This window comes from Leopardus geoffroyi, chromosome B1 (assembly GCF_018350155.1).
Source record: "Leopardus geoffroyi isolate Oge1 chromosome B1, O.geoffroyi_Oge1_pat1.0, whole genome shotgun sequence".
Taxonomy (NCBI): Eukaryota; Metazoa; Chordata; class Mammalia; order Carnivora; family Felidae; genus Leopardus; species Leopardus geoffroyi.
In genome coordinates, this window is record NC_059327.1 from 111604635 (window position 1) to 111627945 (window position 23311).

Consider the following 23311-nt stretch of genomic DNA (forward strand, 5'->3'; position numbering starts at 1 on the left):
TTCCCAGATTCATGTCATTATTACCTTACCTTCTAGAATGTACTTTGTATATTGTCAATTTGAATGAACTCCAGGTCATGAATCCCCCTCTTAGGCATTTGGTTTATAGTGTTGGTAATTCTGCTTGGGTTCCACTCCAGAGTCATTTCACTTTTCACAGACTCAGAATTATTGCAGTTCTGGATATTTGTTTTTTCATGCCAGCCTACTGCTCAGGTAGCTTTAGACATTTTATCTGAGACAGTGAAGATGATGAAATTACCATGTTTTCCTGAACAATTCTAGCTTAATTATTAAATTATTGTCTTTCATTCAGTTTTCAGTTCAATTACAAACTTTCAAAGGACAGGAATTTTGTACTATTGTATCTCTTATTGTTGTAGCAATCATATATTTTTTTTCTGAACAGATCCAGATACATGATTTTATAAAAAATCTGGTATCCTTGAAAATTAGAACATGGATTATTAGAAATAGAAACTGACACTGTATTCTGACTAGTATGGTTATCTTATTTCTAGCATAGTTTCTTGTATGCAGTTTTCAAAATTTGTTTCTTGGTTAATATGTATGAATACTGCATAAAATGCATTGTTAAAAGAAACATCTTTTTTTTTCTTAGATTGTTTAAAATTGCAATTATCATTCTCAGAGAACTTTTGAACAAACTGCTCTGTTGAAAATTCTTAGCATGCATGCATTATGTCAAGAGGACCTTAAATATTCTGTGTATAAAATAGTCTTTTCAATACGGCACCTGAAGGGGTCACTCATACACAAGACAAATAATACTCTCAGTGGCAAAGACTCTTGATTTGAATAGTAAAATGTCTTTGAGTGGTGCTAGAAACATTTGTGTGACTTCTGAGGACAGAGGAGTTGAATTCCTTCTGGAAATAAATGTTGTTGTCCTTAGGAACTTAAGGGATATTCTTATCAACTTTCAAAAGTTTTTATTTCCTTGATATTTTCCTAGAAACTTGTTTTAAGGAGAGCAATGAAACCCAGAGCACATAAGCATTAGAGAGATTAGACTTTCAAAAGGTTTGAAGGGAATGAGGGTGAAATTTTTTCAGGCTTTTATCCTCTATTTTCTCATGAAGAAAGTATTTTTTAGGAGCAGGATTGAGAAGGGTTACAATTGCACAGCATATCTTTTTTTTTTTTTTTTTCCAGATCTAAATTTACTTGTATTTTTATTATCCAAAATATAGCTCAAGAAAGTATACCCTTGTTTCATGGTTTATTACTGATTTCACCCTAGGCAAAAATATATGAAAACAAGCAGCTTTTAGCAATTAGATATTGCTATGGTGAAATCTTTTCATAATAGTGATATTTTTTCCCATTAAGAAAATGGAATTGATTAATTTCACACAAAGAGAGATTGCTTGGAGAATTCTATCACTTATATGATTGTTGTATACTTAACTTACTCTTTTTTTTTCAAATTAAATGTGTTTGCTTAAAAATCCTAGCACAATGAATATATGATAAAAGTTCTAATTGCTTTTGAAATACTTTAAGTCCATCTGTGGCTAAAAATTAGATGAAAAGTCCAATTTTTCTACACTTTCACTGAGTAGGTTTCTTTATTTCTAAATTTAAATTAAGGTTGACATCTTAAAGTACTTTTATAGAGAAAAGTATGGTCACATTTCTAGGTTCCTTATGTTTGACACTTGGATTTCTTCAAGCAAGCAATACTCATTGATTACCTAGAAGGTTTCTTTATGCTTTGTTAATTTGATAGACCCAGCAATTTATTAGGTGTTTCCTGTTTTTAACTGTAGTCTGATTCTGAAGGAAATGAGCAGTGTCTGTGGCACAGCAGATGAGTCTGTGTCTGATGAGAGCCATGTGGGCCAAACTCTCATTTTTCATAAGTGCTGTCATTTTACAGATGTATGACCTTTTTCTTCTTTCTTCGGAGAAGGAGGGGCTGGGGGAAGAAGATAATGCACAGGGTTCATTTGAGAAAGTCTTGTAGGCAGATACACAAATCATGTCATGTAAACCAGAACAGGCAAAGGAAACCTCACATCTCTTTTCCGAAGACAATAACAGATAGGACAGAGAAAGATGGAGTCAAAGATGATTAGGAAAACAGGAATGGTTAATGGATAACAGCAACGTGGCGCCAAGCTGTTCATTCCATGTCATAAAGATATGAAGCCACACAAACAGAGGCCAGGTAAAAGGTCTCTGAATGCATATCCGATCAATGCACATGTAGAGATCTGTGCTTTGAGACTATTTGATGGAGAATAATTTGAAGCATGGAGAAGTTACTGAAAACGCATGAAGCTATTCTTTCCTTACACGTTGCAGCACACACCCAGAGCTGGCTTCATGGATGTATAGTGTCATCCAGGCAGCCACACAGGTCTCTCCACTCATTTAATGCTCTGCTATTTTCCTACATTTTCATTTTGCACTGGGTCCCACAAGTTTTGTAGTCATTCCTGAGCCTGCCTAATAGGTTTTGGACCTGTATTTCTTATGTTTTAGTACATGACATTTTACTTTTCAATTCTGAAACCATAGATTCACCTGGTCCTTGAAACTAAGGTGGTTTAAATGTTCATCACGATGGTCAGCAAGGAGATCTCTTACCTATTTTCATACCTAACATCTGACCCACCTTTACCTTCTCTAGGCTTAGGCAGTTCATTTAAGCAAGACTACATTTGATAAAAAGCTGACATGTCTGAAAGACTTTCACATCACAACTCATGTTTATGATAGATGAAAAAAATGAAAAAAAAATTCTTAGATTGTGTTCCTGAGTAAAAACTCTATATTATATTCTCTAGACTTGAACTCACACACACAAACACACACACACACACACATTCTCTCTCTCTCTCTCTCTCTTATACATCCATACATACATAGTTAGGAATGTTTAGTGATAAAAGCTACATATGATTTTAAAAAACACAATTTTATTTCACAATATAAAAACAAACTGGGTCAAGCCTAAAGATTTCAGACATACGAAGGCCCATAACTTCATATCTCTTTATGGAAATGTCTCCACTATTTCAAGTCTTCATTTGAAATAAACGTTCTATAATATTATCATCATACCATTACAAAGTGTTCATTGAGAAGAGTATTAGTTTTTACTTTACTCTTGCTAAAATATTTTGTAATATTGAGCCAGTTTCTGTTTGTGAGCGTTTAAGTTAGGCCTAACAGTGAGTCCTGTTGCTATAATGTGAAGTCAGTTTCTCATTTTATTCTGGAGAACTTTTTTGTTCAATTCATTTACTTGGTCCTGTGATAAAATGAGATATGAGTGTAACTGATGAAAGCCCAGTGAATTATCTCCCCTGGGGTTTATTTGACTTCATTATTAAAGGGAATTCTCTAATCTGAGCTTCTCAGGAGCAGCCTCCATCCATTTCACGTACATTACAAACTGCACTGGGAGCCTAGCCTCATCCTCCTCCTGTCCCTGATGCAGGAGTTAATGTTTATTTTGGGGTGACTACAAAGGGAGAATCTCTTTCCCTTTTGTTGATCTTTTTCAAAAAGAAGATAACACACAATGCAGCTACACAGATCGTATCTATTGATAAATGGGAAGAAAAACTCTGCTATCAATTAAATCAACTTTATACATTCATCTTAAAGAGCATTCAATCAATCCAAATGCTTTCCGGCAGTGTCCAAGCAGAACATTAAATGACAGTTGCCAAGCAATTTCTATTTTACAAATCAATTCCATACTAAGTGGAGGTATATGGCCAAAACGGCTAATCTATTACATAGTTTTTTAAAAAGACCTTCCCTTCCCCCAACCCAAACTGTTAATTATTGCACAGTCAAGGCTGCAATTAAAGGCTGGAGAGATTTGTCTAGTGAGATAACAGAAGGAAGAAAACAAGGACACAATCTCTCTATCGGGCAGTTACATCACACTTGATAGCTCTCTCATGGATGCTATTGTGTTTGTTCCTTCATAGAATGTCCTAGTCAATAGATATGTAAAAATAAAGAGCAATTGAGATGTACATCTGCCTGCTTATTGGAGAGGAATACATCCTATGAAAGGCCTAAAAGATTCTCCTCTACCCAATCATGTCAAACACAGCCCTTTCTCTTTTGTTAATGTCTCTGGATAATATCATTGGTTGGAATACAACTATTCAATCACTTATTTCTTCTAAGATAAGGAACTATAAACTCACTTAACACAGACATAGCAGTTCTTCTAAGGAACAAGTAAGATTTTCTCATAAAATTTAATTTATCCAACAGACTTGAGCTAAGACTATAGAGAGATATTTAAGAGCAAAGATAAGTTTCTTATAAAATACCATTTTATTTCCATTATAAAACTTGAAGGCTCTAAACTTATAGCTCTAAATGACTCTGGTTTGTTTCAGGAAAAATCCTTTCCATTACTTATAAAAAAATATGTTCAGCTATTTTTCATCTTTCCTATTTCAATTTTAAAATCATCTATTTCTGAAAATAAATTTTTCTTCTTCTTTTCTTTTTTTAAAATGATAGTCAACTTCTTGTCATAATCTTCTGGAGCCACAGCATTTGAAACTGGATAAATAAACTCTAATTCATTTTTAACTTTTCTTTTGAATTGTTTCTCATTTATCTAATCTCTTTTAAGAGTCTCCATTGTGTATTTAGTTTGGGTACACTTATCCATTTATCTTATAGCAATACTGTCCATCTTGATACAGGGGGCATTGATTAAAGTCTACCTAGAAATTAAGTACTTTCTCCTTTTAATAGTTATTGTGTTATAATATGGTTTCTATATACTTGACATTAGAAATAATACATTTTCATCTATTTGTTGAAATCTCCATGAAATATATGAAGTACTAAAATGATAGATACATCATGGTGATGTTTTGAATTGAGTCTCAAGTTAGGTCAAAAAGATATTTAACAGATTTTTTTGATAAATGTAACTATCATAACTACATACTTGTATAGTTTTACAACTTAGGGGAAACACTTTTTCTTGCCATAAAGATTGAAGATGGCCTAAGGAAAGTATGACATAGCCCCAAAATAAAGTGTTAAAGGAGTAAGGAGTTGGGAAAGGTTGGGCTTACACTTAACTTGCTGCTTGTAATATTTTAGTAAGATTTAGTTAGGTTGAGACCCTAAATAATGTTTTTGCTTTTATTAGTTCATAATAAATACAAATAATTTTAGAAACTAGTGATGGAATTTGAATGAAAGGGCTTTATGTGACTCTAAAAACCCTATCTGTGAACATTATACAAGAATTGATCCTTCTGAGATTTTAGACTTTTCAGTTAGGTCTAATATGTATGTATATAGATTTATGTGAAACGTGAAAACACTGGGCTCTCCTAAGTGTGGAATCTTCTTGAGCCATTTTAATAGGACCCACTTAATCTTTCCTTTATAATGAGTCTTCAGAAAGGCCTGTAAGATCCCAATTTAAGGCTTAAATTGCTACCCACACAGATTCTGAGTTATTTAGAAAGCTCAGTCTTATCACTAGGATAGAGCATATTCCAGCTTTTCCTTCTTAATAAAGGCAATGACATAATCTAATAGGATGTTGAGAGTTGAATCCTATTTTGTGTAATATCTGCTAGGCAGCAATTCTGAGTTGAAATAATGTAGCAAACTTTCTGCACTAAAGAGTGATATATTTTTTTAGGCTTTTTGTGCAGGAAGTTGAAAACAAACTACAAAATAGTATGCCTATTTTGCTTAACCATAGGATTGTAAAATTTAATATTCAACCAACATGCAAATTAGAAAATAACATCCTAGGAACTGGTCAATCAAAAAAAAAATCCCAAGATTAAACAATTTGTTTGATAAGCATTCAAAGAGACCCCCCATATTCTTTCTCTTTTTGGCACAGATGTTTTCCTTCTTATCTTCTCAGGCCTAAGGCATTTCATTTGCATTTTATTTGCCTTTTGTTCTTAATAGGAAAAAAGAAAAAGCAAGGAGATAAGAGAAAGAAAGAAAAAAACAGTTCCAGATATCTAGCAGTAACCAATTCCTTGGTGTTAGTCTGTGCTTTTGAATATTTTATAATTTATAAACTGAAAACACATTATGCTCTGCTTTTCAAACAGGCCATGTCACATGCCTTTCCTAAACCTTTTAAGACATAAGGCTTGTGACTGGGATAAAAAATATGCATTCTTTATTTCTCCATATCTCCTGCGGTGCTACGTTGTGGGATTGGAAGAATAGAAGAGGTTAGAAGGAGGTCTGAAGTGCCTGCTAATCATTTACAGAGGCAAAAAACTGATTTTTAACTTTTTACTTTCATTGGAAAAATATATGTTAATACTTTTAAAATATCAAGGGAGTGTATGTTAGCTTGAGAAGTCCTTTTCCTGACTGCTTAATCATCATTTGGACACATATTTTTAGAGATGCTGCTAAGAGATTTGTTGAACCTTATTGAAATAAAGCCAACTCATCAATTCTTAACAGGAATATAAGTTGATTCCTAATAACTTCTGGAATGTAAAAGAAATGCTGACCTTTAGTCTAGATGTCAATGGAAGCAAAGTCAAGAGCCAGAGAGTTTTGGTAAGAAATTTATACATTGCTGATAAGAGATGAAGATTGTCTCTGTGTTTCATATATTGGAATCCAAGGTGGTGTTTCTAGTTCTGCTTTTGTAAGACCAAGACCAGTCATTTAACCTCCCTGTCTTTTAATTTGCTTTGCATGCATGAGAATTTATGTCAGCTTATTGTTTTTCTGGAGACAAAATGAATGCTGTATTAATGTAGCATACTGATTGCTGCATGTATAATATAAATGATTTCAATTTGCTAAGAGAAAACACCCCAAGTTAGCTGAAGACCAGATCTGGAAATAGAACGTTGAAGAGAAGGGCAGAGCCTGGCTGTTCTCCGAAAAGGGTGGCCATGTGCCATGCAGCTTCCAGACAACTGCTGGAGAGCCAGGCAGTGCAGGGATCCTGTAAAACTTCAGCCCTTGAGTTCTGCAGTGATAAGGCAAGCTCTCTGGATTAACAGCCCTGTCAAGGGTAACCCTCTGGAGTGCTTATTTGTTTAGAAGAAGAACCTCATTCATCATCAGGGAGTGATAGATATGGGGGCTCTCTGACACTATATCTGAAGGCTACCTGGATGTATGGGCTCTTTTGGCACCGTGAGTAGGAAGAGGAAGAGAAAGGGCACTATTGCTATTTAGTTTCAACATAGTATTAAAATGAAGTGTATTATACATGTTAAAAATGTTGTTTGTTATGATGAGAATCTCATCTCTTTCTCTTACAAACCTCTTTGGGGAAGAGTGGCAGTTTGCCTTTTAATTATTTTATTGTTAGATCATTTGAAACTTACTTTATCAATCAATTCTTTCAGTTAAGCATGTGGATTTGGTGTTTGTTTGCTATACATATTAAAAAAAGGGATTATAAGCCCAAACAAGTTTTCTTAAAAATTTAGTTTAAAAAATGATTTAAACAAGTTTTGGGATAACCCCAGATGTTTATTTGATAGTTTAGAATTTAAAATGATATGAAAATGGGAAAAGTTCAAGAGCAAATATTCATATCTGTAGAAATTAATGACAATAACTGGCATAAAAATTGAGTGCCTTGAGTGTAAATAAGAAGAAGATTACTTATTAGGTGGATGAAATTTTAGATACTATACTTAATTAGTTATGATTGGCAATTAAAACTAAATTCTGTGACTTGGAGTGTGTGTCTGTAATTAATAAGATTTTAGTTTTATTTAAAGCAGAAATGACCTATATTTCCATTACTAATTTGTACTTATATAGTATAAAACTCACTACTATATAGTATTCTATTCATATATCAACAGTACATATATAGATATAACCTATAAAATACAAAGCATATCTTCACTTTCTAATGTAAATATAATTTATTGGGAATTATGTGGTAATAATGATTTCTTTATAACATTCTTACAAGCAGATGTTGTGGTCTTAGTTTATAGATAAGTAAGTTTTAGGGAGGTTACATAACATGTCCAAGGTCACATAGCTAGTATGTGGCAGAAACAGAATGTGAAGACATGTATACCCAGTTTAAAGCCGTTGCCATTTACTCATGCTCACATCACCTCCTTTTACTGTATCTACGTGTATATATTACAAATGTCATTCTTACTTCTTTAAAAAAATTTTTTTAATGTTTATTTATTTTTGAGAGAGAGAGAACGCATGAGCAGGGGAGGGGCAGAGAGACAGGGAGATATAGAATCCAAAGCAGGCTCCAGGCTCTGAGCTGTCAGCACAGAACCCAATGTGGGGCTAGAACCCATGAACTGTGAATTCATGGCCTGAGCTAAATTTGGATGCTTAACCGACTGAGCCACCCAGGTGCCCCTACAAATATTATTCTTACTTCTAATAATGCTGTGTGCAATGCTTTCCTCAAAGGATCTTTCAGATACCTTGATGGCTTCAAAGAGAAAAACAAAGCAAAGCAAACACAGTGGTTGATTCTTGTTGCTTTCTAAGAATCAAACCCAATGTAAATGATTAATGTTAGAAAGTAGCAGGCCAACCTCAGGGGAAAAAAATGTGCTATATGCAACGTGTTTCTGATATCATCTCACTTGTTCATTCTGTTTACTCCACTCTTTCCCCAACTCACCTTAGAGTCCTCTATATATTTCTTCTTTACTCAGATCTGACTTCCCAGGAACTTCTCTCCCTTTTGCCTGATTTCTCAAAGTCCTGATGTTTCCTGGGTGATTATGGGAAAAATAGAATATCTTACTACTCTAGTTAATATGGTAGTTAGCAAAGTTGCATCTATTCTGAGAAACTTAACAATAATAAAACCAACAAGAAAAATAAACAATAATAATAAGCATATAAACTACTTACTACATACACTGAGGAGTGAAACTACTTAGCACCCCTACTATATCCTCCCACCCTCCCGCCTCGCACACACACAAAAACAAACCCTAAACAATAACAACAGCAAAAACCAACCAATTTACTGTCTACATTAACTTGACTATTTCATGAGACTCTTGCCCAGGCAGATGGCTTTATTGTTCACTACAGGAACTTCCTGAAAGACTCACCAAATCATCAATGGAAAGCATTAAAACACACTTAGGGATGGGCAATTGTATCCTAATCTTCACCTAATGATAAGCAAACCCTTTAACTAGAAGATTCACATAAACCAAGCTTCCAATTCCCAACAAATTTTGACTTTGCCTCCTTCCCCCTTTATGACACTGTCAAAGCTCTACGAAGGTTTTCTTTTTCCTTACTGAGGTAAGCAATAAAGTCAACAACAGGTTGTGTCAGTAACATTTGAGGAGCTGGCATTTGAGAATAATAACAGCTACTATTTCCAAGGCACTATGTGTCAAGTGCTGTGTATACATGCACACACACACACGCATGCACACACACACACACACACTTACACATATATCATTTAATCCTCAAAACAACACTATGAAGTAGGAATTAATATGTTCCCCATATTACAAAAGAGGGAACTGGGGCCCAAAGAGGTGTTAAGTAGCTTGCCTAGACAATACAGATTCTTATCTTGGCCTCCTAAACTGCCTCTTGTACTATACCATCACCAAAGAAATGGGTCTGCAGGAGGCTCTACAACATTGACTGTTAAAGGGAAGCTTGTGGAACTGTGAAAGCAGATTTAGGGAGATGGTTGTCCACTGGATATTTGCTTCAAGTTATATTAGCTGTTGTCATTGTCTACAGCACTACCAGCATTGCATATGAGTAAATCAGGTTGAAGGAATTAGTGTGGCATATAAATTGAAGGAAAATTGTTCCACTCAGGGTCTGAGTGAGGTATAATTACCCTAGATAACAGTCCTCAGTAGATGGTTTTCTATACCAACTCTATCAACAATTGCAGTAAGTTCTGCTATACTTACCTCTAAATAAGGGATGACTTACCCATGGGAAAAACATTAAATGCACAGAGGAAAGAAGCTACAGATAAGAAGCTCACAACTTCATACTTGAGTTGTGGATCATGTCACTGCCATAACTGTAAATCATTATGATTCATTAATAGATGTATGGCTGGGATACATTTTTTCTTGATGTTCTATCATTTCTCTACCAATGAACTTCTAACTGAATGGTACTGGTTATATTTCCTCCATCACTCTCTCTTGCCCAGTGTTCTCTAACAATACACACATTTCCTGCTATCTGAATTCATTAAATTCTTGAATTTGGATAGCAGGGGACACCTGTGTGTTTCTCGGTCTTCTCTTCCTGTCTTTCACACAAATTTCTCTCCAACTCTTCCATCTTTCTACTTTCCCTCTTGTTTTTCATGGTGTGATCACAATTTTGCATTAGTTCCTTTGCAAAGGTGGTGACTGGGTTGACATGTGTTTTGTGACCTTATCTATGGAGTTAGCCTCGGTTGAATTGCTATTTGATAATATGTCACCTGGTAATGACACTCCTGGAAACTAGGACCAAAGAGTCTTGATAGGAATTAGTATAAAAGTAAATATAGGCTAACATATAATACATTTAAATATCTCTTAAATCATTTATTCTACATGGCTGTCAAGTGAAATACCTCATTAGGATTCTAATTGTTTCTATCATCTATCTATATATATATAGATATATATATTATATATATATATATATATTATATATCTATATCTCTATAAGTATAGATAGATATAGATATGTTTGTGTATATTTCCAAATTCTAATGCACAATACTATGTTACTCTTTCTAAAGTAACTACCCTGCTCAAGCTCTTCTTTTACCTTCTTTCATCTACAAATAAAATCTGGAATGTTTTCTGATGCTCAAGGCTCATATTTCTATTTGTCATGCTCTCTTGCTATAGTTTTCTAGAACAGTGCACCTCAAACCTTAAGGTTTGAATCATGTGGAGATCTAGTTAAAGTAGAGTCTGATGCAGTAGGTCTCAAGAAAGTCCTCAGGTGCCACATCTCTCACGAGCTCACAAGTGATGCTGATGATGCTAACCCCTGAACCACACTGTGGAGTGGGGAGAATCTACATTCTAGAGCCTTATTACTTCAGCCAACAGTCATCTGTTCTGCCATTACACTTTTTCAGTCTTTGCTTTTCCTGCCAACTTGACTTTATCTAGGCTCTTTCATGTGTACCTCTTTTTTTTTTCTTCTGAGGTTTGTATTATCTACAGAAATATAAATGAATGTGATAATTTCTCACAGCATTTCCTCTCAAAAAACCACATCTCCTTGATGTGCCCTTGAAGGAAAATCCCTTGCTTTCCAGTTTCCTGAATAAACAGATTTCTTTGAACCACGCCCTTGCCCTGTCAAGAATTCCAAGGACATGGAAAGACTTTTTGGTTGTAGTCATGTGACATAGTTACAGTTTAAGTCACTGAAGGGATAGGTGCAGATTGAAAAGGCTGTCTTTGGCTCAGGGAAATAACACTTACTATAAAAATATTAAGAAATGTATCATAAGTGTTCCTTCTCTTTTTCTATGATGGAAAACACTGCAGTCTCCGGATGAACACATTGAATAATTCTGGCTTTTAAGAAATATCACTCCCTGGCTGGTTCTGCACATTGGAAACCATCCTGATACCTGCTGTGACTCTTGTGAACGCAGGCATTTCTTTAACGTTGTTTTAAAGTGACTGTCTCACTACTTAATAGCAAGCTCCCTAGAGAGTGCTAATTAACACACGAAAGAGTCGTGCCATGTTTATACTTGTGGTGTACTGGCTTCTAGGCTCTCAGGACAGCGGGCAGGGGGTGCTGGCCAGGTGTTGCCTGAGCCGAAGTTAATCCCCGCGCTGAGTGTGAACTCAGACTCCCTGAACACGCTCCTCTCAGGGTTGATAAAGCCCTTCTGGCCTCGCAGTCCGGACTTCCTGGCCGCACTGCTTTCTTGCCTCATCAAAGTGAAACTCTCCGCTCACCTGGTTTAACTGGCTAATCCTAAATCGGCTTTTAGATTGTCACTTAACAACTCTGAGGAGGCCCTCCAGCAGGATTCCGTGCAAATCCCGAGGTGAATGAGGCCTAGGCTGAGTGAAAATGAGCCAACAAAAGATTTAAAAATGGACAGCAAATTCTTCACCTAAATTGTACTTTTAGTTCTTTTGTCTGAGAATTAAGGTCATAGGTCATTTCCAAAGATGATGTGTGACTCTCAGACTTTACACAAATTTCCGTGACAAAATCAGGTGATGAAACAAAAGCTCCTTTTTTTATTAAATTTTATTTTTTCCCTTTTTAATTTACTGATGACACATAGTATATAGCTCTTAAGATTTCAACTTCTGCTTGAGGCTGAACATTCTCGCTTCTAATTTATTCAGTAATACACCCTTTCAAAATATTTGTGTTTTGCTATGAAAAGACTCGTGTTCTTTCAAGTGTATTTCACTTTTGTAATGACATAAACATATTATTGGTGCCTCAAAAGAAGTTCTCAGATTTAAAATACAAATTCCTACATACCCATCAGTGTTCTGATTCAGTTATTTCTAGAAGGAAGCCAGGAAACTATATTTTTATCAAGCCCAGGTCATTTTGATGCACACTGAAAATATGCTCTGTACATCTTCTTGAAGAAACTTCCCTTCTTTATTTAACAAATTCTTATCCAAAATAAAAGAGTAAAAGACAAAGCTTGTTGTTTGTGAGGGCATGCTTCCTCAGCTATGAAAGGAGTCACCCAGACGGCTGGTGGACCATCACCCCCAGTGGCTCCGCTGGCACAGAGCTAGAGCTTGGTGGGAGTAGATTAGTGCAGAAAGATTCAAGGGAAGAAGGCAACTGGGAATTCTTATGAGTGATTTTGAAAGGAAGGGGTGATTTGAGCAGAGGCCACATGGTTTAACTTACAATGAACCTGCAGGTTTTGAAAATCGCATGCTGGATTTCCTCATAAACATACATCAATTTCAGGGAGCAGGAGGCTCTGCTCTTTGGTATGCAATCTTTTGGGAGTTTTTTCTCATTCAGTACAAATACATAGAAAATATACATTAGAGTTGAGAATTAAAAAATGCAGAGAGATGAAAAAGCTTTCAATAATTTAATAAAAAGCATGTGGGCAAATACACCCTCTAGTCATTTTCCATTTAAATTATGAAACCTTTGAATTTGCTTTTAGGGGGATAAGCACAGGGTCCCTTGGCATTCTCTCTCTCTCTCTCTCTCTCTTTTTTCTTCTTCTTCTTCTTTTTTAAATCTGCATGCCATTGCAGAATGAAGTGGTAGCAATTATTCTTAGGGACCCAAGCAAGCGGCAGCCCTTAATAGGATGAATGACGCATGGTACAGAATGAAATTGGGGTTGCCATCTGAAGCTCAACCTTAAGCACTTGTCTTTTCTGATACACAAATACACAGGAAAAAAAGAAATATGAACACACAAAGGTATAAAAGTATTATTTTGATGCTTTTTTGGAATTAATAAAATACACAAAAATCTCTGGTTTGTCTTGTAGGAAGTTTAGCAAGTTTCTAGGATTAAATGGCTTTCCTCCTCTGTGAAGGGTCTGATGTAAACTCTTGTACCAAGGCTTAAAGTCTTAAGGCTGTTAGAAGTTTCCATCAGTCAGTCTGTATGTCAGTGGATAAAGTCAGTTGCTGATCTAACCCATTCATTGCTCTCTGGAAAAATGCATCAAACTATAGAAGTATTTTTTAGTGATGAAGGAGGGCTGGGGAAGATACAGGACTGTCAGATGATAAAATGTGGGGTTTCTAACCGGCAACATTTTGGACAACATATTACCACAATGCCTTCTAAGTAATTTTAAGTGTTATGTTTGATGAAGTGGTGAAAAAAGGACATTGGTTGTCTTTGGTAATCTATCTTTAGTTCCTTCCATGAACTGAAAGTTTCCCTCATTTCCGTGGTTAGAAAGGTTTGTGCTCAATGTAGATTCTTCTTGAAATAGTTCATTTTGCACATTCAATATCAGAAAAACTAGGTGAAAGTTCATGAAATTTGTTTTACTTTCCCCCGCCTGGTTCTCTGTTGTCATAAGTTGATCTACATTTTTTTAATATTTGAAATGTCTGCATTTTGTGATACCATAGAGTCTATACAGGGGGATGTGTATGTCTTGTTAGTCAACAATTATTTGACTCTGAGTGCTGAACTGTGTATTGCACTCAATGAAATGTTAGCAAAGGGGCAGACAAGGATAGAATATAGATAAAATACCACATATGGCCTTGGCGTTGGCGCTCCAGGGGTTTATATAGTATATTTGAAAACATATAATTGTAGAGCTTAATAAGCTTGGTTGAAGGAATATAAGGATACATGTGCTTTGCATGCACGTGAATTCTTAGGAGGCTGCTCTTATAGTTCATGTCACAAAGTTCACTAAAGGAATTTGCTAATGATTTAACAATGCTGTTGAAATTACTGGGTTACTCTCTAGTTAGACTGGCAAACTTTCTTTTTTTTTTTTTTTTTTTTAATTTTTTTTCAACATTTATTTATTTTTGGGACAGTGAGAGACAGAGCATGAACGGGGGAGGGGCAGAGAGAGAGGGAGACACAGAATCGGAAACAGGCTCCAGGCTCTGAGCCATCAGCCCAGAGCCCGACGCGGGGCTCGAACTCACGGACTGCGAGATTGTGACCTGGCTGAAGTCGGACGCTTAACCGACTGCGCCACCCAGGCGCCCCATAGACTGGCAAACTTTCTATGAAGTGTTGTAATCCACATTATTACATTCAGTTCCAACAATGGGGTTCCCAAAAGGTTGGTCAGTTTCTTTCCTCCAAAGTTATAGTACTTTTGTCAGATATTCTCAGGAGCCAATTATGACTATAGAAAATAAGTTGATTCATAGGTATGTAAGGTGAATTTTGACATTTTCCTTTAGTCTGAATAACTGTATCCCAGAATTGATTTAGTCTTGTCTCTGCATAGCTCGGGTAGATAAATGCTAATGTCATTCACATTTCCAACTGTTATGACTAAGTTTTTGACTTGAAAGCATATGGAAATAAAGTCTTATTGCAGACTTTAGAAAAACACAAGTTTTTGTACGTGAGCAAAAGATAGCAAAATGACAAACTTGGCTTGCTATTGATTAGAAGAAATTTCATACCTTTTGACAGATACAAAACAGTAATACGGTGTTATTTTTCAGATCTAAAATGTTCTTCAGTCAAATCCTGAGAGTAAGTCAGTTACTGTGAGTTTCAGTATGGAACTTTGGGAAGGGCAACAATTCTGATTGGGCCACTTGAATATTATAAATGTGTCTAGCACTTCTTAGCAGAGAGGCTCCTTCATATGTAGCATCTGGCTCAATGTTTGCTTCATTATATTAGCATTTTTTTTCAAAACCTGGTATTGATTTCCTGCTGCTACTTTCTATCTCAGTTTAGATGTTTTTTTGGAGTTCGGATATTGTATCTGCTTTCTTCCGTCCCTCCTTTCAAACCTCCAACCCAGATGTCAATTTTTTTTTTGTTTGAATATAGAGAAGCTCATTAATTTTTCTTTCAAAGGAGCTTTGGTAAACATGTAAACTACAAGGAAAAAAGGAAAATAAAACCTTATTAAAACTTATAAAATAGTTCTAAATTCTAGATGACTATAAAATTCACCTTAACAAAGCGCTAAAAAAAAAATTAGATACTAAATGTTAGCCTAGAATCTAAACAATAGAATAACTCAGAATTCTATCACAATAGGTGAGAGACATTTCCTCATTTAGTTTTTAAACAATTCTTTGACAACAGATCTTTCCACAGATGCCAGTAACTCCAGTCATGTGACTTGACTTGATGGTCATGGGGGTCAGGGGTGCATCTCATCTCATCATGTTTGTAGTCAAAGAAAACAAGCTAATAAAAGTTAGCTTGGTTAATTTTTTGTAGCTGATACTATTTGTAGAATGCAGAGTTTATCGTTTGGGAGGAGGGGAAAATCATGATAGATAGAAAATAAACATTAAACTCACATAGTGCAAAAGCGAGCAAAACAAAACATTGGTCAATTACCTAAGAAAAGAACTTCATGAAATAACCCTGAGCAAGGATATTTTTGCTTTGCTTTGGGAAAGATTGGTCATCCTGTATATGGTAGTAGGTTCTTGTTAACTTTCTTTAAACTTTCACCCTAAGTTTTCCCAGTACTTTTCATTCTAATCAGTAATATTTAGGTGAGACTTTTTTTTTTTTATACAGAATAACTAGTGAAGGTTTAAAATGTATTTGATTTATGCTAACCTCTGTAAAATCCATGAAAGGGCATGGGATATTTGCTAACATCAAAACCTGAATACCTTAGAACTGAGGAGATTGTTCCTAAGATTTTATTCTAATACTTACCAACAATACTTACCAAATGGTTGTTATTTACCATTTAAAATTGGCTTTTGGTTAAAGCGTCTGAGTTATTACAAAGAATGTTGCAAAGGAAAAAACTTTATAATGTGTGAATTGCCAAAAAATATTCTTATGTGCTTTGGCTATCTGCATGAAGAAAGATGCTTGACTTTGAGGTTTTATTAATCTTTTTCCTCAACAAAATTTTGTTATTATAATGCTAAATAGAAGCAACAAGTATCATAATTTTTAAGTTTCCTGCCCAAATGCCATTGATGTGATTTTAATAATCGTAATCTTCTAGTGATAGAATGTCCTATAGATATTTTCCTTTTATTCTTCCAAAATATCATGATCTAATTTTTTAGAAAATGTTTGTTTATTTCTGAGAGAGAGACAGAGAGAGAGAGAGAGAGAGAGAGAGAGAGCGAGCGCAAGCGGGGGAGGGGCAGAGAGAGAGGGAGATGCAGAATCTGAAGTAGGCTCCCAGCTCTGAGCTGTTAGTACAGAGACTGACGTGGGGCTCGAACCCACCATGAGATCATGACCTGAGCCAAAATCATGCACTGAACTGACTCACCCACCCAGGCACCCCCAAATATCATGATTTAGTGAGAAATTAGGATCTGGCCTCATGTCTTACTATGATTTTGGTGACTAAAGTACCTGATTTTTAGCTTCAATTGCCTTAATTTTGAACAGAAGACTAATAATATGTAATAATTATGTGACAAATGCTGCTTTAAGTTTTTTATTTACTTTACAGTGATGTTGTGAAAACCGTATATTATTCCCATGTTATAGATGAGAAAACTGAGGCAAGAAAAAGTAGCTTGTCCAGTTAATAAATAAATTAATGAATAGCAGAGTCAAGATTTGAATCCAGGAAATGCTATTTTAGTATTATTCTTAATACTTTAAGAATAGTGTTATTCTTGGGGCGCCTGGGTGGCGCAGTCGGTTAAGCGTCCGACTTCAGCCAGGTCACGATCTCGCGGTCCGTGAGTTCGAGCCCCGCGTCGGGCTCTGGGCTGATGGCTCAGAGCCTGGAGCCTGTTTCCGATTCTGTGTCTCCCTCTCTCTCTGCCCCTCCCCCGTTCATGCTCTGTCTCTCTCTGTCCCAAAAATAAATAAACGTTGAAAAAAAAAAATTAAAAAAAAAAAAAACTCTGGAAGATGGCTTAAAAAAAAAAAAAAAAGAATAGTGTTATTCTTAACACTACTTTAGTATATGTTCTTAATCATTTAACCCTTCTGCATTGGAGGTATTCTGAGCATAAATTAAGGGTTAGTAGATGCTTTATATTTATATATAAGTTCATAAAAATCTGTCTGCCTTCATAATTTTATTTAGCCCTTCAGACTTACATTAAAAATAATGACATACAATATTAATTCTGGTGAAATTTAAAGATGTGTAACAATAGAGATCCCTCCCAATTACACTGAAATTTAAGTTTATGTTAATTTGGCATAATTTATTTTAGGCTTTAAGACTCTGAACCTACATTAATATGTGTTAACATATTAATAGTTAACAAAAACAGCTAACAGAAAAAATGTTGAAAAAGAAAATATAAAATTAGTGGTGAATTGTATATGAGGATATTAACATTTAATCAATGTCATTCTTCCTTGGATTTGTATAAAACCATCGTACCTACTGTAGATGTTAACAGTAGGCATGTATGGCAGTCAGTTAAGTGCTAGATATAAAGATGTTGATTTAATAGTTTTTTATTGAGCACCACATGGTTATGCAACTTTTTTGGGGGGCAGGATATACAATATTGGAAGACTCAAATGTGAATACTTCATAATCTTTTGCCTTTTCATAGTTATTTTCATTGGGAATACCAACTCATTCCACCTCAAATTATTAAACATCCTCAGCATAAAATTATTTTTGGAAGAAATTGCTTGGTACACATGGATCTCAGTGTTAAATTCCTCAGATGAGAATGAGAATACATGAATTCTTCTCAGTTCTGTGATTTTTAGAATACACACACACACACACACACACACACACACACACACACACACGAGTGAGAGAGAATCTGTATCTCAATGTGAGATTGAGAAAACGAGATAAAAAAAAAGCCCTCAGTGCTTGTTTTTAGGGAAATCTTATTTCCCACATGGTGATCTTTAAGAAAGTTAACTGTTGTTACCTTCAAATAAATAACTCAAAGAATAATATCCTAATAAAAACCATCACACCAAATGCATTGTTTGATCTTGTCTTTCACTGCCAAATGTGGATATATTTTTTCTAACATCTATGGATGATAAATTATAGTAGGGATAACAAACTTAATTCTACACTATGTATTTAGGGAAATATCTTAGTTAAATTTTGAAATAGGCAAAGATTTATTTTCTTCTTTATTTAAAAATAGTGGAACTGTCACATTCTCATCTCTCCTTTTTCATCATTTGCCTGCCCTTTCTGGTGCCCAATGCCTGAACTCCATTACTACCTGTGAAGGATTTTTTTTAAATTCTTTTTAAAGTTTATTTGCTTTTGAGAGAGAGAGAGAGCGAGCAAGTGCACACGAGTGGGGAGGAGCAAAGAGAGAGAGAGACAAAGAATCTGAAGCAGGCTCCAGGCCCCAAGCTGTCAGCACACAGCCTGACTCGGGGCTTGAACTCACCGACTGTGAGATAATGACCCGAGCTGAAGTCGGACGCTTAACCAACTGAGCCACCCAGGCGCCCCAGGATTTCTTTTTTAAATTGTGATAAATATACATAACATAAAAGTTACCATTTTAAACTATTTTTAAGTGTACAAGTAGGTAGGGTTGAGTGCTTTTACATTGTTGCATAACCATCACCATTACTTCCAGAACTTTTTCATTACCTCAAACAGAAACTGTTTAAAGAGTAAACTTCTACAGCTCTTCCCTTTCCTTAGATCCCAGTAACCTTTATTTTATGTTTTGTCTGTATGAATTTGTCTATTTTAAAAATCTCATATAAGTGGAATCATAACAGTATTTTTCCTTTTGTGTCTGGCTTGTTTCACTTAGCATAATGTTTTCAAGGTTCATCCATGTTGTAGCATATATCAGAATTTCATTCCTTTTTAAGGGTGAATACTATTCTGTTGTAGGTATATGCCAGGTGAATAATATTCTATTGTATGTATATACCATATTTTCTCCATTCATCTTTTGAAGGATACTTGAGTTGTTTCCACTTGTGACTATTGTGAATAATGCTATGAACATTGGAGTAAAAGTATCTATTTGAGTTCCTGCTTTCATTTCTTTTGGGTATATACCTAGGAGTTGAATTGCTGGATCATATAGTATTTCTATGTTTAACTTTCTGAGAAATCACTAAACTGTTTTCCACAGAAGCTGAACCATTTTACATTCCTACCAGCAATGCACCAGGGTTCCAATTTCTCTACTCCCTCATCAATACTTGTTTCCTGTTTTTTTGTTTTGTTTTGTTTTGTTTTGTTTCATACTAGCCATCCTAATGGGTGTGAAGTAATAGTTCATCGTGGTTCTGATTTGCATTTCCCTAATGACTGGAGATGTTGCTTGTGAAGGATTTAACTGTTTTGACCAAATTATAATAAACCTTGCAGGAACCACATTGAGATTCACCTATCACAGCTTCTTAAGTTATTACAAATCAAAACTCTTCTTCTTAAAACTTCCATAGAGCAGGAAGGGTAACTATATGGGAGGCTACACAATGTGTCATAAAACAATATGATTTATAAGTAAGCAGAATCTGAATTCAAATCCACTCCTTCACTTGCAAGCAGTAAGATCTTGGGCAAGATTCCGTAAAATAGGAAACAGTTATTGCTTATGGAATATTATGAGGCTTTCATGGAGTTGTGTACATATATTTGTTCTTTGTAGTATCCCTAGCACTTGTAACAGTGCCTGGGATATCACAGGTACTTAATATGTATTTGCTGAATGAATGAATAATGATTATAACATTGAACATTCTTATTATTCAATAAGCAGAAGCATGAACCTTCTATTTAAACAAACTTAAATGACAGATCTCAATTTGTTTATTTTTATGATTTTAAGTATTATCTAGTATATGTATAACATATATATATGTTATATACTTAAATATACTTATATATCTATAAGTATCATTGGTGTCGTTTGACAAATCATTTATCCAAATATATATTAGGTAAATATATAGCTTAGAAAAGTTTGAAAAATACAATCCAATACTAAATTTTAAAACTTCTCACAGAGCCAAATACTGAGCAGTTGAATAAGAGAACTGTAGAGCCTACTTCAGTTCATACTGCTTAGGTTTTAAAATGATTTAGGATGTTTCTTAAATGAGAATTTGATTGTTTTCCGGTAATCTAGACAATGTATATTCAAGTAAGAGTCGTTAGAAATGTTTTGGGGTGTGTCTAAGTGAATTGATTTGAATATTACTGTCTCAGTATTCACTACTCATTCTTAGAAGGTGAATCCTTTGGGTTGGCTCAGTTGATTGAGCGGCTGACTTTGGCTCAAGTCATGATCTTGCAGTTGGTGGGTTTGAGCCCCTTATAGGGCTCTTCACTGACAGCACAGAGCCTGCCTGTCTCCCTCTCTCTCTACCCCTCCCCAGCTCCCTCTCTGCCTCTCTTTCTCAAAAATAAATAAACATTAAAAAAACTTAAAAAATAAAGAAGATGAATTGTTAAAATGTCTGTACATGTGATACATAGAGACAAGCTAGATCTCTCCTTGGATTCCCAGGCATTTTTAGCTATTGCTTTATTTATCTAGTTCAGTTTTACAATTTGTGTTTCTTTAAAGCCACTCACAGAATAGACAGAGTGTCTTTGTATTCATCATGAAACATGGTAAACTGACTAACATACTACAGAAAATCCAACCCTCTTGTGATTTTTTAAATTTGTTTTAACAAGATAAATTAGAAACAAAGCTATATACTCATTTACTTTTTAGACAATTAGCTCTAAAAAACGATTAGCTCTAAACAATTAGCTCTCAGGTAGTTATTTTAAACAGCCTTGGGAAATAATGTTTGAAGTTTCATGCTTAAAATGAAAAAAAAAAAACACAACACTTGATAGGTTCTGTTATACAAAATTATTAACAGAATAACCTGTCATCTCAAGTTTTATGGATTCTTAGTGGCTCCTTTTTACAAAATGCTGATTTCTTCTAAGGGATTATCTCCTGGAAAATTTCCATATTCTCTATCTGAGGCTTTTCAATTTTGTTTGAATTATATTTGGAAAATTACCACTGTCAGTATGTTCTTTTCTCTCTCTCTCTAGATGGCAGCATTTGCCTTACAGACTATCTCCCCTTTCGTTTTTGGACCATCTTTTTTATGAGGGTGTGACACCTGGGGAATAAAAATGATGTCTACCAGACTAGATGACTAAATGCATGACTGCCTGGCTTGTTAGTGAACATTGAGGTTATTTATTTTACAAATCCTATTTGTGTCTTCTCAACAAAATATTTGTATTTCACGAAATCAATTCATGGAAATTTAGGAGGAGGTATTTCAAATGAAATGAGTAAATACTAAATCTGAAGGCCATACTTTCCCCCATTCCCCGTATGGTCACATGGGATACTGTAATTCTTCCATCTTAGAAGATTAAGATTTTTATCAATTTGGATGAAACTCAAAAGCTCATGAATGTAGAAAATCCATTTCCTAGACAAAGTAATCTGTGAAAACATGTATCCACTTGATACGTGGAAATAGAAATAAAATTTTCAAACTTTTTGAGGTTTGCACATCTCCTATACAAGTTATTTGTAGGAAGTGTGATGATGGGGCATGGAATTTAGAAGTAGTTGAAATATGCCACCATTCCTGGCTGCCTCCATGGGCATCTGATTTGTACAGCTGCATAGGGTTCCATACTTAGAAGGGCTCTGAATCTAGGCCTTTTAATGCTCTACTGTAACCATCTAGAAATTCTTAATACTTTTTGCATAAGAGGCCTGAATTTTTATTTTCCACTAGGCCCTTTAAATTGGGTAGCCCATTCGTATTTTTACTAAGGGCAAGTATCTCAAATTGACAATACGTACATAATGAATGCTAATGATAATTCCTATTATGTCATGAAGTGTGAAGTAGACAAAATGTTATATGATAACTGAGACCTCTAGGGATAATTAGAAAACACTCACTTAAATTTCTTGAATGTTTAAAGTCACAATTTTGCAAATAGCAAGATTTTCTAAATTCATGTCAATAAAGGAAAAGTAAAGATTGATGAAAATATTCTTTTTTTTAAGAAAAAAAAAAAAACTGAGTGACATCTGGGTGGCTCAGTCAGTTGGTTAAGTGTCCGACTTTGGCCTAGGTCATGATCTTGGGGTTTGTGGGTTTGAGCACCGCTTTGGGCTCTGTGCTGTCAGCACAGCCTGCTTGGATTCTGTGTCTCCCTCTCTCTATGCCCCTGCCCCACTCACACTCTTTTTCTCTCTCACACAAAAATAAACATTAAAAAAATTAAAATTAAAGAAAAACCTGAATATATTTCAACACATTTGTTTCTGTGGCTTCAAGTGGAATCCAGAAATCAGTAACACATATAAAAGAAGGAAAACAGAAAGAATTAAATGTACTTCATTTATGTTCTTTTGTATAAAGTATCTCATAAACTGTTAATATTGCTGGAGAAATGGAGTGAGGATATAGTGTCACTACCAAAACAAAGTCAACAATCATTTTTTTAACTGAGTGTGTAAAAGAAAAATACATCAGGGCATTGAGACTTTTTTTCCCACAAACTTAAGAAAAAAACATTAATTTATAGCTTACTGTAAACAAAAATCCTATACTCATTTTCATCTTGAAGTAGTAATGTAACACAGAACATGCACCGACATATTACTGCCTGAAGAAAATAGTTGTTTATAAACCACTCAAGAGATCTAAGGTGGAAGGGAGTTGGAGTCGACAACTGAAATTTATGGCTGT

The 23311-nt window shown here is 35.0% G+C and overlaps 1 long non-coding RNA gene across 2 annotated transcripts in view; it reads left to right on the plus strand.

The window, feature by feature from the left end:
- The window catches only part of LOC123593782, a 634051-nt gene that overhangs the window by 350847 nt on the left and 259893 nt on the right, over positions 1–23311 (plus strand). The gene's annotated exons all lie outside the window — the stretch shown is intronic.